Raw genomic sequence first — 16,002 nt, forward strand, 5'->3', positions numbered from 1 at the left:
CCCCATTCATCTGATCCTGTTTTATCAGGTATCTTCAGGACTGGCTGCAAAGTCCTCCTCTGTGGCCTAACAGGACTGCTCCTCCCTTTGGGGGTGGGGAGGCCAAAGAGCCATTCATTGAGTTCCTGTTAGAAATAGTCCTTGTTTCCCTCACTTTGGGAAACCAATTGGTTACTGAGCTACCACAGGCTACATCTGAGTGGAGGTTCTATGTTATATCCATACATGGTCCTTGGTTGATCATTCTGAGTGAAATATCCCAGAAGGAGAAAGACAAACATGGGATATACTCACTTATATAGACCTATAAGATATGATAAACATAATGAAATCTATACACCTAAAAAAGATAATCAATTGAGCGGACATGGGGCAAGATGATCAATCCTCGTTTAGAAAGACAGATGGGATGTGCATTGAACGTATGACAGGAGTCTACTGAGCGCATCTGAAAGACTCTAACTAGCAGTGTTTTCAAAGCAAAGACTCATGACCAAACCTTTGGCAGAGTACAGGGAATCATAAGAAAGAAGGGGAGTTAGTCTGATGGGGAAAGGATAGGAGCTCCACAAGGACCAAATATATCTGGGCACAGGGTCTTTTCTGAGACTGACATTCAACCAAGGTACTTCATTTCTTAATCTTTCCTCTCATTCCTCCATTGAAACAGAACCCTAAAGTTATTCTATGCTCACAAAATAATACATTTTGCCATCCTCTGCTTTGGTTAGGGTTGTTCAAAGCGATGTAGATACAGAAGCTGGTTCTAGAGCAAGCACCATGTGGTCTGGCACGACTTTAGAGAATGATCTCTCCACTTTCCATAAATGGAAAGAAACGTCTCTTGTATTAAAAAACATGTCAGTATATTAGTCACAAAGGTTTTGCTGCTTTCTTAAAGGAAATAAAAACTGCAAATTTTCCAGTAGTAGTCCTTATTAGGAACCAGGTCTGCCCCAGGCTGCCTTCAGACTCAGCACCTGCAGCCATGTCACCATCAGCTGTGAAATGCAACGTGTACCCCTCAAAGAGTCCCTGTCATCACCTCCCATTCTCTGCCTGTCTCTGTCTCTGTCTCTGTCACTCTCATTCTCTTTTTCTCTGTCTCTTTCTCCCTGCCCCCCTCTCTGTCTCTCTCTTCTTTCTGTCTCTATTTCTCTGTCCTCTTCTATCTCTGTCTTTCTATGTCTCTCAGTCCTCCCTCCCTCTATCTCTCTGTCTCTGTCTCCTTTTTTATATATATCTCCCTCTCCGTGTGTCTTTCTTTATATCTCCATGGCCCTTTTTCATTCATGTCCCCCTCCCATTTTGAAGCTTTTTGCCACTCTGCTTTCTTGTGTGAGATATGTTACATTCATTGATCCCCCCAAACATGCCAATTTTTTCTACCTAGAAACTCTGTGTTCTGCTCATTTATATTTTTACAATTCAATATTTCCATTATCATTAAATACACTCATCACTTTGTGTGTATGGTTTGAATTACTAAAATTTCTAAAAGAGAAAGGAAAGTGAGATACACACAAATGAGGTTTTTATGTAAATAATTTGCAAAGTGACCAAGGAAGTAAAGCACACTTTAGATTCTACTCACTCTTTAAATACCAATTTTCAAGTAGTTTTGTGTATATTTTGTAAGTTTGAAATTCAGTTGCATGTAAAAGTCTTTAGTCTGTTAATGACAGCGTATTGACTGAAGCCACATGGGAATGAAAATGCAATAAAACAGAAATACTTAGGTTATTGCTTAGGGAAAAAAAAAAAGTACATTCCGAATGAGAAATATTATACTTGGGTCCAAATGTGTTCCTGGTTGAAAATGATCACTATGCGGGATTTAAACTTAAGTATGCATCATTTCTAAACTGGGAAAAACTGATTTTGAGTGAATAGAATCATCCTCAAAACTGGGTAAGAAGCTCAATATTTTGGGTTCAGAAATAAGTTTTAGAAGCACGAGTGGCATTTGATGTGGTGGACCAGAGATATTCTGGGCCCCCAATACAGAGGGCTCAGCTGACGTCAATCCTAAATTTGCTTGCTTAGGGGTGTGTGAGCTTCCTTAATCTGGTTCTCATTCCAGAGTTAGAACAGGAAAGGCATTTGCTCTGGAAATTGAAAAATTTGTGGCACCTGTCAATTCTGACTATATCAAACCTATACTGAGTGTTGGTTGGTCCAGTAATTGAACCATGCATGGTATGTACACAATAAACAAGGCCTACAAAAACGGACAGAAATTCCACCAAAAAAAACAGCATGATCTACTCGCAAGAAACAATCCCAAAAGTAGGTTATTCATATGAAAAAATTATAAGAGACTGGGTCGTCAAGCCTCTAGGAGATTTGGAAGAAAAATTCAAGAACAATTAAGCACACCAAAAGTCTTCAGTCAAGTGTCTTCTGGAGGAGGTTCAATCAAGGCATAATGAATTACCATACCCAGCCCAATCATCAGTGTGTCCCAGGAGTCTGAAGACAGACTCCCAGGGAAAGGGTGTTTACTGACAAACATAGGTCTGGAGTTGCAATAAATATTTCTTTCCATACATCCCTGGCTACCTGCCTATCTTCAATTCTAAGCACTTGAAATTTTAGCTCATGAAATATTAAGATATGTTTGCACTTACTATTTTTAGGGCTGCTTCTCCAAAGATTTCTGTTTGTATAATACATCAAAAAAAAAAAAAAAAAAAGACAAAGTGGCTATGGGTGTCTTTCCTTTGTTGGGAGATGTGGAAGGAAGGGAGTAGAGGTTATTTGGGGTGTGAGTTTGCCTTGGTCAGCTGAGACACATCAGTGAAGTCATTTCTATTTAAGTCTTGGCTTTGTCATTCTGGGTGTAACAAGGCAGAATTATTAAAAAGAAATCAGAACACAAATCAGTAATAGCTGTCAGAGAAAATGTCCAGAGAAATGATTACATAGGTAAGGGAGGGGCAAGGAGAGGGCCATGCAGAGCTGATTTAGTCAGGGGCTGGGTGACCACTCGGTCAAGCCAAGTGCTTGCTGTGCAACCCCGAGGGCCTGAGTTCTATCCCCAGAATTTACACTGAGAAGCCAAGCATGGTGTCAAGAGCTCACAGTCCTTGAGCTGTGGGGAGGCGGGGAGGGGTAGAGAGCTGTGACTCACTGACTAGCCATAGGGCCTCCTGAGTAAGTAGCAGGGGTAGTGAGAGACCCTGCCTCAAAAAACAAGGCGGGAGGCAACTGGAAACTCACCACCAAGGTTATCAAATGGCCTCCAGGTGTATAAGCACATGCCTGTGTCTTTACACATACAAACTCAGATAAACAAAGTTCTAGTCTGTAGATTCTATACTTTGCCAAAACTCTTATAATGTCCTTCCTGGGAAGTCTTGCTGTTCAAAACAGGGAAGCTGTGGAGATGTTCCTAGTCTGAGTGTCAGGATGGGGACAATGGAAGCAGTTACTGGGAATGAAGAAGGGGATGGGTCCTTCCAGAAGCAATCTGAACAGTAGTAGTAGCTGATTTCTCTTTAAGATCATCAGAACTCCAGAGTCAGCCTTCCTACGCATGTCTCTTTCATGTTTTGACAGTGTTTGGCGAGCTAATGGCACCCAGTTTTGCAAACTCTCTTACCTAAGTGTCAGTCTTGAATATTAATTTGGCTCTGTCTTGCTGGTAGTGTCAGACTGTTGCAGCTTTTCACTCACGAAAGGGGCAGATTTGCTTCAGTCAATGAGCACTGGTGTCCTTAGCAACTGCTCTCTCACCCTAAAATGAAAAGGACATAGAATCTCACTTGGAATCTGATGCGTATGTGCTTATCTTTTTTACTTTTCAACTGATTATTTTGTTTGCTTTTTATATTTTTGCTTTGGTTTAAGGGACTGGATCTCAACTGGGCACTGTGGCACACTCCTGTAATCCCAGCACTCAGGGAGGCAGAGGCAAGGGGATCTCTGTGAGTTTGAGGCTAGCCTGATCTACAAAGCAAGTCCAGGAAAACCAAGGCTATACAGATGAACCCTGTCTAAACAAATAAAAATAAATAAAAAAAAAGAAAGAAAGAAAAAGGAAGGGTGGGGGAGAAAAGGAGTCTAGATATCACTATGTAGCCCAGGCTGGCCTAGAATTCAAAATCTTCCTGTCTTATATTCCCAGGTGTCGCCTTGAACATGTGGTAGCCCTGCTTGTGCTAGCTTATGACAGTCTAATTGGGAGTTAGTCTCTGAGTCCCTCTTCTGAAGATGGACAGGGTTTTCTTAAGTAGCTTTTCCCAGGACAAGATCACAAAAGCCACACCGTAAAACAACTTTACCATCATCTCTAATCTATTTTATAGAAATAACACAGGCACGATTTTATTGGTGGAGAAGACTTGAAAGATCACCTACAGCTGTATTTCAGGTCACCACTGAGGAAGCACCTCAGAGAGAACAAACAAATTTCCAAACAGCACAGAGTGCTCTGGTTATCAGTATGGCGTGACCTGAAGAAGCCTGCAGGACCAGCTCACCACCCTTGTCAGAACACCTATGGCTAGCACAGGGAAGATCAGTACCTTTTACAACACCCTCTCCCACACATACTTTGCCTTCACATTGGGGTATTTTAATACATTGGTTACATTTATTTTCATTTGCAGCATCTAAGCTCAGGGACATTAATTAGCTAGGGTTCAGAAGTGACACTTCCCAAATAAACAAAGTTGCTCACCTCCATCACCAGCCCTTACATAATAAAATTAATCCACCCAAGTAAATGGGAGTAGGCAAGTCTGTCCTTAGACTGCATCAAAGTAGCAACATATGACATAGATGGATAACTAGAAATTCCTGATGAGCTTTTAAATGCCTTTTAACATTGCAGTAAAAATATGAAACTTAGGCATCGTACTAACATGAATGAGGATGGAGCAGATGTCGAAGCAGAGAAAAGATTCTTTTCCCCTCCTGACTGATTTACCCACAAAGGACAAAAACTTCAGAAAAATCAGTAATCATGGTGGGTGTCGTTAGCATATTCTCAATAAAGGTGCCCACATGAAAATCCCCAGAGACAATAAATTAATGCAAGAGCAAAGTAGAAAACACCCCTTTCTAGCTGCATCTTTCCCCTTCTTGTAAACCACTAATGACTCTTAAAAACTAAAGTTTGTGAATTAATATAGCAGTTATATAAATTAATAAGAGATTATTGTAAGCAAAATAAGCCAGACATATTTACAAGTTTGTCAATAGTGAGAATACTTCTAAACATATGTCTAAATTTTATTTTGTCTGACAGAAAATCCAAGGACTACTAAAATATTGACTGTCCATCTCCCCACCCCTCTGTAAGAAGGAAGAAGCTAGGTAGCTGCTGTTGGTATTTCTATTGCTCTATTGGGAATCCATGTGATAAAGTGGTGTTCGTTTCTCCTGATTAAATGATGGACAGAAATCGTTGACATAGCAGATCCATCCCAAAGAAAAACTTTCATGAAGAAATTTTAAAATGAAGGTAAATAAAGCCTATGGATTTAGCTTCTAAATGTTGAGAAAGCATTTGAGAACCTATCTTTTTAATTAATGTTAAATAACAAAATAGTAGGTGTTTACCTAAAGTTGTATATAACCCACCTGGCAAGAATGTGTCAGTGATGTACATTGCCCCTGAATATACTTCCTAAGTTTCTAGTTCTTGAGGAGCACCAAACATCCATTGTTATTCGTCAATCCGAAAAAGCCTCCAACCCAAGATGAAAGAATTCACTTTTATCAGAGGAACAATAGCCAATATGCAAGTACCTTTATCAATAATAAATCTTCTTTATAAATTAACCATGAGACACAATATCAGTGGGTCTTCTTGTTAAATGGAGACTACCTAGGTAAGGCCGTCATTGCTCAGACCAGCAGGAAGCAGATTGTAAAATACCACAATAGGAAATGTCACACTCATTTTAATTTTATTATTGAAACCCAAAGTTTGAGTGGCGGTAGACAGATTGCATTCATTTTCCATCCATAAAACAACCATCTTGAACATTTCAAGGAAAAGAATGTCTTCATACACTGGTATTGCAACCAATAAACCCTTTATGCATGGCAAGTTGGCAGAAACTATTAATAACATGTCTGTCAAGTGCACTGCCTTCTTTTTTCTGTAGCATTAAAAGGGGGGATCATTAATTATCATTTCTGCCACATACAAAAGACACTCTGATTGTCCTGGGTTTTTTACAGCCTGAATTCACCTAGTGGCCACTCTTCTGGTGGATTTGAAGGCGATGGATCCTCATCCATTGAAACAAAAAGCTGCCGAGCTCGACAGCACATTGCCTGTCTCTGCCTGGGCAACAAATGCGGTATTTTAGGTTGACTCTGAAAGAGGATTATGAATATGGATAGAATGCAAATACTTCATCTATCTTAATCAGAATACAGGAATTCAAGCTGTTGAGGGGGGAAAAAGACCTGAGAATTCCCATACAAGGAAAGAATTTTATAGTGCTTATCACATTTAGAAGACAGAGATTAGAAGTGAGCGAAATGACTCCGAGAAAGCAAGCAACAGACTTAGCAACAAGTGCAGAATAATTCGTCTGATGACAAATAAATATAATGAACTTTCAGATTGGAAAAAAAAAAACGCTCTTTAGCACAACTGAAAGTGTTGTTCTCACTCGTAGGAATTCGTTTTGTCCTATGCTTGCTCCCTATAAGAATGGTTCTCTTCACTGACTGCTTGAACCGCCATCCTCCTAAAAGGGTCTTTCCCCACACAAGTCTCCTACAATAGAGAAGAAAGGCCCCTGCTACACATCTTACTAAGCAAACATAAAGAGAACAAAAGGATTGGAAGGACTTCTGTCGGTTCATTCTGAATTTTCAAGAAGGTTTTAGCCATAACTGAGTGCAGAAAGCATCCTGTCTTATGTTTCAGTTCATCTGCAAACCGACAAGGTTTAGGTAAAGAGGACTCACCTCTTCTGGGCTCTCTGTTTCATTTCACTTTTGATGAATGCACTTACATGTGCTTCTGTCACTAGGGGGACGAAGTACAAGAGGCTTCTTTGTTATTTGAGGAAATCATTAAGTTTCATGTATTCTTTAATATGAGTATTCACAATTACAAGTCTGTGATGCTGTGGCTTTTGTTTGTTTGGCTGCTTGGTTTAAGACTGATGAGACAAGGTCTTGCTATGTAGCTTTGGCTAGCCATTACTCACTAAGCATACGAGGCTAGCCTTGGACTGATGGAAAGCCTCCTGCCTCAGGCTTTAGAGTGCTGGGACTGCATGTCTGGTTAATGCTGTAGACTTAAAATATCCATTTATGATTATTTTATGTTCAAGTATTTCTCTGTGCTGACAGACTTTTAGAAGGGTTTGCTGAACACACAATACTCCAATAACCTCTAGATGAAAGACAGTTAAACCAATAGACACTTACTGCTGTATGCCTTACTGCTGTCAGCTCTTAATTCACCTGTCATCACCTACTGAACTTTAAGCAAGCTAGTTCCCCATTCTGTGCCTCAGTTTCCTCACCTACAAGAGGGTAAATGCAGGAGTTGCATGGCATACAGAATGAAATGATGGGAAGACTATAAAGGAAGCCGCTCAGCCTTTGGGTATTGGAAGTGCTATCAAAAGTACAATGTAGGCTTTAGCCATTATAATTAATTTGTCTACTTTCATGTGAACTAAGATCAAAAGCAGAAAAGTTATAAAGTGAGTTGAAAAAAGAGAAGGCTTACAGGCACGAATGTACTCCGTCTTGACTGCTGCTAGATCAAGCATGGAAACATTTTCACCAACAGTTGCGTTCAATGAGAGCAGAGATCCTTGTTGTAAATTGGCCAGTGTGGGCAGTGACTCTACTAGTGAATTAGGATAACAGAAAGCAGTCAGCCTGGGAGCATGTGAGTTGGTGTCATTTCCTCTCCTACAAATTACTACAAAAATCAAGGGAGCGCCAAGCATATTATTATAACGTGATAAAGCCAGATTCCGCGTGAAGAGACTGTGTTCTTTCTCACCCAGTCTGTCCCATGTGTGTTCATTCTCATACAGACACATGTATACGATCTCCCCATAATCTCTTCTAAGAACCTCTATTGAACGGGACTTTTATTACCACTGGTTAAAAATGTCATATCGTAAGAATCTGGCAAACTTTCAGAACCATTTAATCTTTCACCAAGGTTTAATCAGATGAGGTTTATATCTCTTTTGTGCGTTGTCAAGTGCCCACCACAATTTGTCTCCCCCACACCGGACTGACAGATTGAGCGAGTAAGCAGAGAGCCAGAACATTGGAGTCTAATTGCAGTGTCAGCACTGCTAACTGTATTTATGAGAAGAGAGTTCACACTATGACATTAATAATTTCATCAGATTACACATGTTTGCTTGACAAACAAGTAAGCTATTCTCTTTAAATTATCTGTGACTGGGGCTGTTTGCAGCTGGAGAGCAGCCATGAATTCCAGTTTAGAAAGAAAAATAAACTCACTGAAACGCTAACAACTTACACTGATGCATGGGGGGGGGGGAATTAAGCCTTGAAATATTTGCATTGAGCTAGACTTTATAAATCCTGGTTTCCTGTCAATAGGAAAGAAAAATTGGTTAGGAGCTCACAATAAAAAGGAAGGGTCAGGAAGTGCAGTAATTGTGTCTTGCTGCAACTGTAGTTCAAAAATAGCTTCAGGCGGAGACATGAAGTCTTTTAGTTTGCCTTGACTTTCGAAGCCACTAGATGCTCACCTGCAGTGGCTTCTGTGATTTGTGGCAGCTTACCAAAGGCACAGGATAATAAAGACAGTTTGTTACCCTCTAATTTTGGAGGGGCATAACACATGAAGCCTGTACAGCAATCTCTTTCCTGCATATTTCACTGCATAAGGGAAACAATAAGAGAGAACATGACATGTATTAGAGAAGTAAATTACAATGTTATACTCTTTGGTCCAATAAACTATCGTGGGCTGTCATGTGCCTGACTACTGAAGTGTTGTTTTATGCTACAGCTTAATCAGCTGGGTCTAGGTTGTGCTTTCTTATGCTGTGCCTTAGGCAGCATAAATGCTATGATTCACACCCATGATCACAGAGGCCGAGACGGTGAGGGCCGTACAACCTGCCAGGTAAGTTATTGGCCTGGGTGATGGATCTCCTTGCAGTTAATTTGGAAGAGGGAACAGGACTTGAACCCAATTGTTAAAATGATCACAAACCATCCAGCCACCTGTTTGTCTTCTTTAATAGGAGCATCTTGCCGCTGTTGGTACCAACAAAGGCAATGTTTCATCATTTGAGCCTAGAATCTGTGTGCCCTTGTGAGAACCCCACAGGCAGGAAGCACCTGTATTTATGAAGCTACGTGAGGCCGCATGATATGAGCCCGAATGCAAAAAGTTACAGAGAGATATATGGATTCCATCACCAGCAAGCCCACAAACAGAGGCCCACCTGCTATAAATACTAACAAAATTGGTGTCAGAAGAAACTATTTGGCCTTCCTTTTTATATAATTCAGATAGTAGTTCTCTATTTGTTTTCAGTATTCTGTGGCAGTAGGTATCGTTAATACAATGAAACAAAGAGAACCAAAGTAACAGATTTTATCCTAGCATAATCTCTATTTATGAATATGTGGGCTATCAGTGTGCATTATTGATAAAACTAATAGAATTGATTAGAAAGATGGAATAATTCGTCCTTGAACTAGAAGAGGATTAGAAAGCTTACTGCCAAAATTTTACACAGAATATAGGGGGAAAAGGCTAAAGGAGGTTTCATCTCTAGGATGGCTATTATGAAAAGAGAAGCACGTGTAGCAAGGATATGGAAATGGCAGAAGCCTTATGCAGCACTCATGAGGACCTAGACTTGTGCGACTTGTGCAGTACAAAAGAGTGCGACAAAGAAGTGAATGTAGGCTCCTTTTCCATCTCTGGGCTCCAGAGGATGAGGAGCGGCCACATAGCTGTGCATCTTCCATAGATGGTCCTTTGGAACTGCTCCATTTTCCTGATCAAGAGGAAGAAGCAGCAACACCGAATCCAAAAATCTGAAGGCCTGCAGCTCCTTCCGCTACAACGGCTGATTCATTGCAAGACTGTGGGAGTGCAGCCTGCGGCCGATGGCAAAGGGGTTGTGATTGTCATGAAATGCAGATCCAGTCAGTGCAAACCTGCCACTCTTTACATGAGGAACACCATCAACAGGAATGCTCCGGCCACTGTCAGTAGCATCAGGAGCATGATCCAAAAGAAAAAGATCCAAAAGAGCATGATCCAAAGTATTGCTCTGACCCACGAATAGCGGCCATCCTCAGAGCCAGTGCCATCCTGTGAGGCCCAGAAGCCTGTGGTGGTGAAGAGGAAATGCCCCACCAAGAGCTCCTGAGCCCCACATCCCAGAAACAATAGAGTCCACTGGCTTTTTCAACCATACACACACACACACACACACACACACACACACACACACAGAGAGAGAGAGAGAACTGAATATAGGATAGCCCAAATATTTCAACAGGAACATAAATAGAACTTTGCATACCCATGTTAACGGCAGCATGTTCTGAATAGACAGAAGGTGGAAGCCACCCAAATATCCACCTGTATTCTACTGGATCTAGAAAATATGTTATGTACACTCAACAGAATATCACTTGACCTTCAAAATGAACTAAAATCCTGACACATGCTACAACAAAGATGAACTTTAAAGGTATTAGTCCGAGGGAAATAAATCAGGCAAATACTATATGATTCTGCTTACCTGAAATTTTATGGCCTAAAATAGTTCCATTCATAGGGAAAATAGCAGACTGCTTTGCAGGGCTGGGGAACAGAGTGCGGGAAGGAAGAGCTGTTTACAGAGTGGAGGGCTGAATCTGGCATGATGAAGCTGGCCTAGAAGTGGATGCTGGGTCATGTCACACAACAGAACAAATGTACTTGTCACTGAACTGCATAGTTAAAAATGACCAAAGTGGTCAGTTTCACATTACTAAATTTATAGCAATTAAAAAGATAAAGCCAGCACATTGAAGAAAAAGAAGAACCCTCTTCCCCCACCAAAGAAGCCATTTGAGACCCCAAACTAATCTCTTAACACTCAAAAAAGAGAAAGAACATGAAGAGGCAAGCCTTGGGGACTAAGCAGATGGCTCATTTGGTAAAGTGCTCGCTGTGCCAGCATGAGGACCCAGGTTTACACTCCACTTATCCACAGAAAAAGCCAAAAGTGCTGTAACTCTCATCTGTAGTCTCAGCACTGGGCAGGTGGAGCTGGAAGGATCCCTGGGGCTTTCTGGCCAATCAGTCTAGCTGAACAGTTGAGCTCCAGGTGCAGGGAGAGCGCAAATTCAAAGCGTTAAGAGGACTATTAAGGAAGACATCTGGCACCTGTAGCTTCCACGTGCATACACGTGCACACATGCGCAGTAACACACGCATGCACATGCACACACACAGGCACAGTCAAATCCCAAAGATCTGGATCTTCAGTCAGGAGTTGTGGCTCACGCCTTTGCTCCCAGCACTTGGGAAGCAGAGGTGGGAAGATCTCTGTGAGGTCAAGGCCAACATTGTATATACAGTGAGTTACAGGACAACCAGAGCTACATAGGGAAATGCTGTCCCCAGCCCCTAAAATATAATAATAATAGTAATAAATGTGTTATTTTACCCTAGATCCAAAGCCCTTCCTGGTTCCAAAGACAATGGCATATCCACATTGACAACAGTGTAACTTCAGGGCCAAAGGTTCCTGCTGCAGCAAAATTCAGCCTTTAAAAACACAATGTCATTAGCATAGAAATGCAAGTATAAAAGTCTTTAGTATTACAACACTTATTCTGTTTACTTCGATGCACAACAGCAGTGTAACCCTTAAAAAGAAGCAGCTATTTTATGAGACAGGGTTTCTGAAAATGCGTCTGACAGGTACCCCCAGTAGCTGGTGGGTATCCATTTCCGCAATATTTCTATGCTGCCGTTGTCCCCAGCCTCCAGGCCTATGCCTCTGTTCCAAAGTTCTATGTTCTGTGCCAAAAAAGTTCCAAGGAAGGTTTTTCTACTGGGGCTAGCTGTAACATGAAATCCTATCCAACAATCATTCATACTCTTTTTTTTTTTTTTTATGATTCCTGTGTGTGTGCCTGTGTGTATTCAGACAGGTACATGCCATTGAGCACATGTGGAGGTCAGAGGACAACTTGCAGGGGCTGGTTCTCTCCTTCAGCCATGTGGGTTCCGGGGATTAAATGCAGGTTGCCCTGCTTGACAGCAAGCCCCTTCACCCGCCTAACCTTCTCTCCAGCACACTTTCCGTTTAGAAAGCATGACGCTCTCCTGTTAAGGCTTCACCTCTCTTAAACTCATTTAGATGGCTGGAGATGCAGCCATCGGCAAAGTGGCTTGACAGCCTGGCACTCAGCTGACATGTGAGCATGTGGCATGTGCCTGTGATCCCAGAGTTGAGAAGGCAAGTAAAGAAAGATCTCTGGGGCTTGCTGACCAACTGTTACTGTACCCAATCAGTGAGTTCCAGGATCACTGCGTGACCCTGGCTCAAAACTAAGGTAAAGAGGGATTGAAGACTGCCACTGCTTCTGTCTTGCGTACATATGTACACATATGTGTGTGCGCACAGGCAACCATGTAAACACACATACATATAATCTCACAGGGAGATGGAGGTGCTGAATAATTACTATTCTGTGTCTGTTGAGTCCTTTCCTTTGTGTGAAATTCAAGGAGTCTTGGAGCCTGGAAGGAGTAGGGTGGGTGAGAATCACTCTAAGCAGGCCAGCTAAGACAGCCACAAAAAGCACCAAGCACTTGCGGGAAGAGGTGGATCTGCTTCATAGACATTCATTCAAACCTCGGTGATGTCAGGAAATGTGCAGATAATATGGCATTTCCCAAAATATATTCCAAAGAATGTTCATCCTAAATGGGTGGGAAAAGCTTCACAGACCCTGAGGTTTGAGTACTCTGACTGTCAATTATTGTGCTACCAAAGGCCCTGTTAAAGGCTGCAGTCATGAAGATGGTTGAGTTTGATCTCATATGGTCTTGTCTACAAAGCTTATATAGCATTCACATTTGTAGTATGCATTGTAATTCACAGAGGGGTGGCTTTAAATGCTGGAGAAACTAGCATGAGATATGGTTACAAACTGGGACATTTGAGCTTAATGGTGTGCTCTCTGGTCCTGGAGCCAAGCTCCCACAGATATCCACAGCAAACTGTGTGTGTGTGTGTGTGTGTGTGTGTGTGTGTGTGTGTGTGTGTGTGTGTAGGTATGGAGTACTAGGATTGTTTGAGCCCAGCAGTTTGAAGCCAGCCTGAGGTTTGTGTACTTGACATAGCAGACATGATAGATCCTGGGATGTTTCAAGCCCAGGTGAGATGTGCTGATACAGTAGGATTCTGCGAATCCACCCTGAACCTCCAGGAAGATAAAAGCCATGCTGTGAACACTGTGCCCCTCAGCTCTCCTCCCTCCTAGCCAGACATACTATGGACATGAAAAAGTTCAACCCAATGACACTAGCATTAAACAGTGCTAACAAGGGATTGATTTCGCCAGTGCAGATGGGTAAATTGCTCTTCCTCTAAAAGCAAATGAACTCATTGGGGCCCCTAGGGTATTGTTCATTTACTAATTCATTTACAAATTGTTTGCTTCTTGGCCTCTAATTAGTGGCATTCTCCTTGGTGACCATGTGTGTGGGAACAGTGTTCATCTCAACTCCTTTTCTCATTAGTTGGTGGCCTTTTATCTCACTCCTCAGGAGGGAGGCAGCACATGGGGACAGTGGCTATACATCATATGTCAGTACCAGAAAGGCATCCATCACGCTGCCTAGTAAAGTTGAATGGAACAATGACAGGGGACGGACAGGTTTGCTTTCTAATTCAATTCCTGATACCCTAAGAATAGGTTCTGTTCACTATTGTCATTGAGATATCAGAGATAAAGTAATTTAGAAAAGGTGGGAAGCCCATACTACCTATGCACATAGATGCATACCCCGCTTTCTGTTCTCCTGGGAGAAGGGTTTCCCACCCTCAGCACCAGATGTAATGTGTGCGGGGCTCAGGGTGAATTAAAACACAGAATATCTTATTCTGAGATCATGAGAAAACAGTTTAAAGGTCTTTAAATAGAAATCTCTCCCTTACCCCTTCCTTCTCTGCCTCTTCTGTGACATGACATGGTTTCCACTGCTATGTAATGTCCTAAGAAAAACTATAAATTATTACCAGAATTATACTGCTCAATTTTATCATGCATGATGCCAAATTTAAATGCAAATAGGAGTGCTTAAGTTGTGTGGACTCCCTGGAACTTCCGAGCTCATGCGCTATAGATTTTCCATGCATTTAATTCTCGCCAGAACAATAAAAGTAACACACAAAGCCAACACAACTGCGTTTACTTCACTCCTCATTTCACACATGCTCTCACCATTGTCACCCCGAGGAGTAAGGAGGCCTGAAGGAACCAGAGCTCGCATTGTCTTACAACTGAGTTTTCCTCTATGTTTCCATCGATCATAGGTGTGGCACACTTACCTCCACTCACGGGACTCCCACACATGGATAACACCAAGCAGACTCCCTCAGTCCTAGGGTGTCCCAAGTGGCTTATCTGCATCAGGAGGCAAGAATTAGAATACACAATTTGCCTAACTTCACTGTAAGAACAGATTCGAACAGAAAAGCATCACAGACTGCAGGGTGGCGAACACAGAAAGTGAACAGTGGTGCTAAGCCATGTTGATACTAAGTGAAGCACAGAGTGGACCCCTGCGAAGCTGGCCCACTCAGCCTTCTGTAGAATACCTAATGGTCACTCAAGCAAGGGCTTGGCCATCTCACAGGGAAGGCTACCAACAGCGGCCCTTCCATATGCACTTCAAATGTCTTCCATATGCACTTCAGATATAATGTTTATAAGCTGAACTATCCTTGGGCTGGAGATACATTCAGCAGTTAAAAGCACTGGCTGCTCTTGTAGGGGATCTGTGTTTGGTACTCAGCACCCACACGGTAGCTCATAATCATCTACAACTCCAGTTTCAGGAGATCTAATACCCTCTTTTGGTCTGCAAAGTTGTCAGGCACTCATGAGCTACAACACTTACATGAAGGTACTCACACACATAAAATTAAATTAAAAACATAGAGAAGCTGAGCTATGCCAAGACTATGCAGGGTTCAGCCGAGGGTGGCTTCAGGACTCACTTTGAACAACTAACCTTAAAAATCCCAGGCCATGTGCCCTTATAAACTCAGTTCACAAAAGCATTGGTCCATTCATAGCCTCTTTTAATACCCATGTTATTGTGGCCCCACCTCCACTGCAGCCAAGGTAGAAGGAGTTAGAGATCATTTCACAGATGCACATAATGCCTACAGACATGCTCACCGTTCTAAGCCCCTCACTGGCTGCCTCTCAGAGCCTGAGGGCCTTTTCTTCTTCTCTTGGTGACTGCATGGCTCTCATTCTGCTCAGGGTGGACTATCTTCTTTTCATAGAAAATTATTTAGTATCACTGAGAAAAACATGGCATATCATAAGTGATATATCATAAAAGCCACTTCCACAACATTCCTTCTGCCTCCCTATCTCCCACAGCTGGCTGCACTGACCACCTGCCTTCTTCAGATGAACATTTAATAGGTGGTGTGGAACATGCATCGTCCTGATGGACAGTTCGCAAGAGTTTATTATAGTTATCCCCATGTCTGCCTTGGTCACTGTAGAAGTCATATTATCAGATTCCTAACTAGACACATTATGATGTTAGAAAGTATAAAAGAATGTGAGTAAGAAGAAATGAAGAAATAAAAGACTGTACACAGAGCCTGGAGAAGTGATTGAAGGAACAGAGACCTATTTTCCATCTCCTGTGTCAAGCAAATGGGTTAGTGACTACTGGTACAGTGCTGAATGGACACCCTGTCTCCCAGCACCAGGCAGGCTCTCCATTGAATGGTTCACACCAGTCCCTTCTTC

General features: G+C 42.0%; 1 protein-coding gene and 1 pseudogene across 37 annotated transcripts in view; both read left to right on the forward strand.

The window, feature by feature from the left end:
* Adgrl2 (adhesion G protein-coupled receptor L2) overlaps positions 1–16,002 on the forward strand; it is a 636,611-nt gene that overhangs the window by 194,607 nt on the left and 426,002 nt on the right. The gene's annotated exons all lie outside the window — the stretch shown is intronic.
* Positions 9,810–10,367, forward strand: LOC110559973 (large ribosomal subunit protein eL28-like; annotated as a pseudogene).

The sequence above is a fragment of the Meriones unguiculatus genome, chromosome 10 (genome assembly GCF_030254825.1).
Source record: "Meriones unguiculatus strain TT.TT164.6M chromosome 10, Bangor_MerUng_6.1, whole genome shotgun sequence".
Taxonomy (NCBI): Eukaryota; Metazoa; Chordata; class Mammalia; order Rodentia; family Muridae; genus Meriones; species Meriones unguiculatus.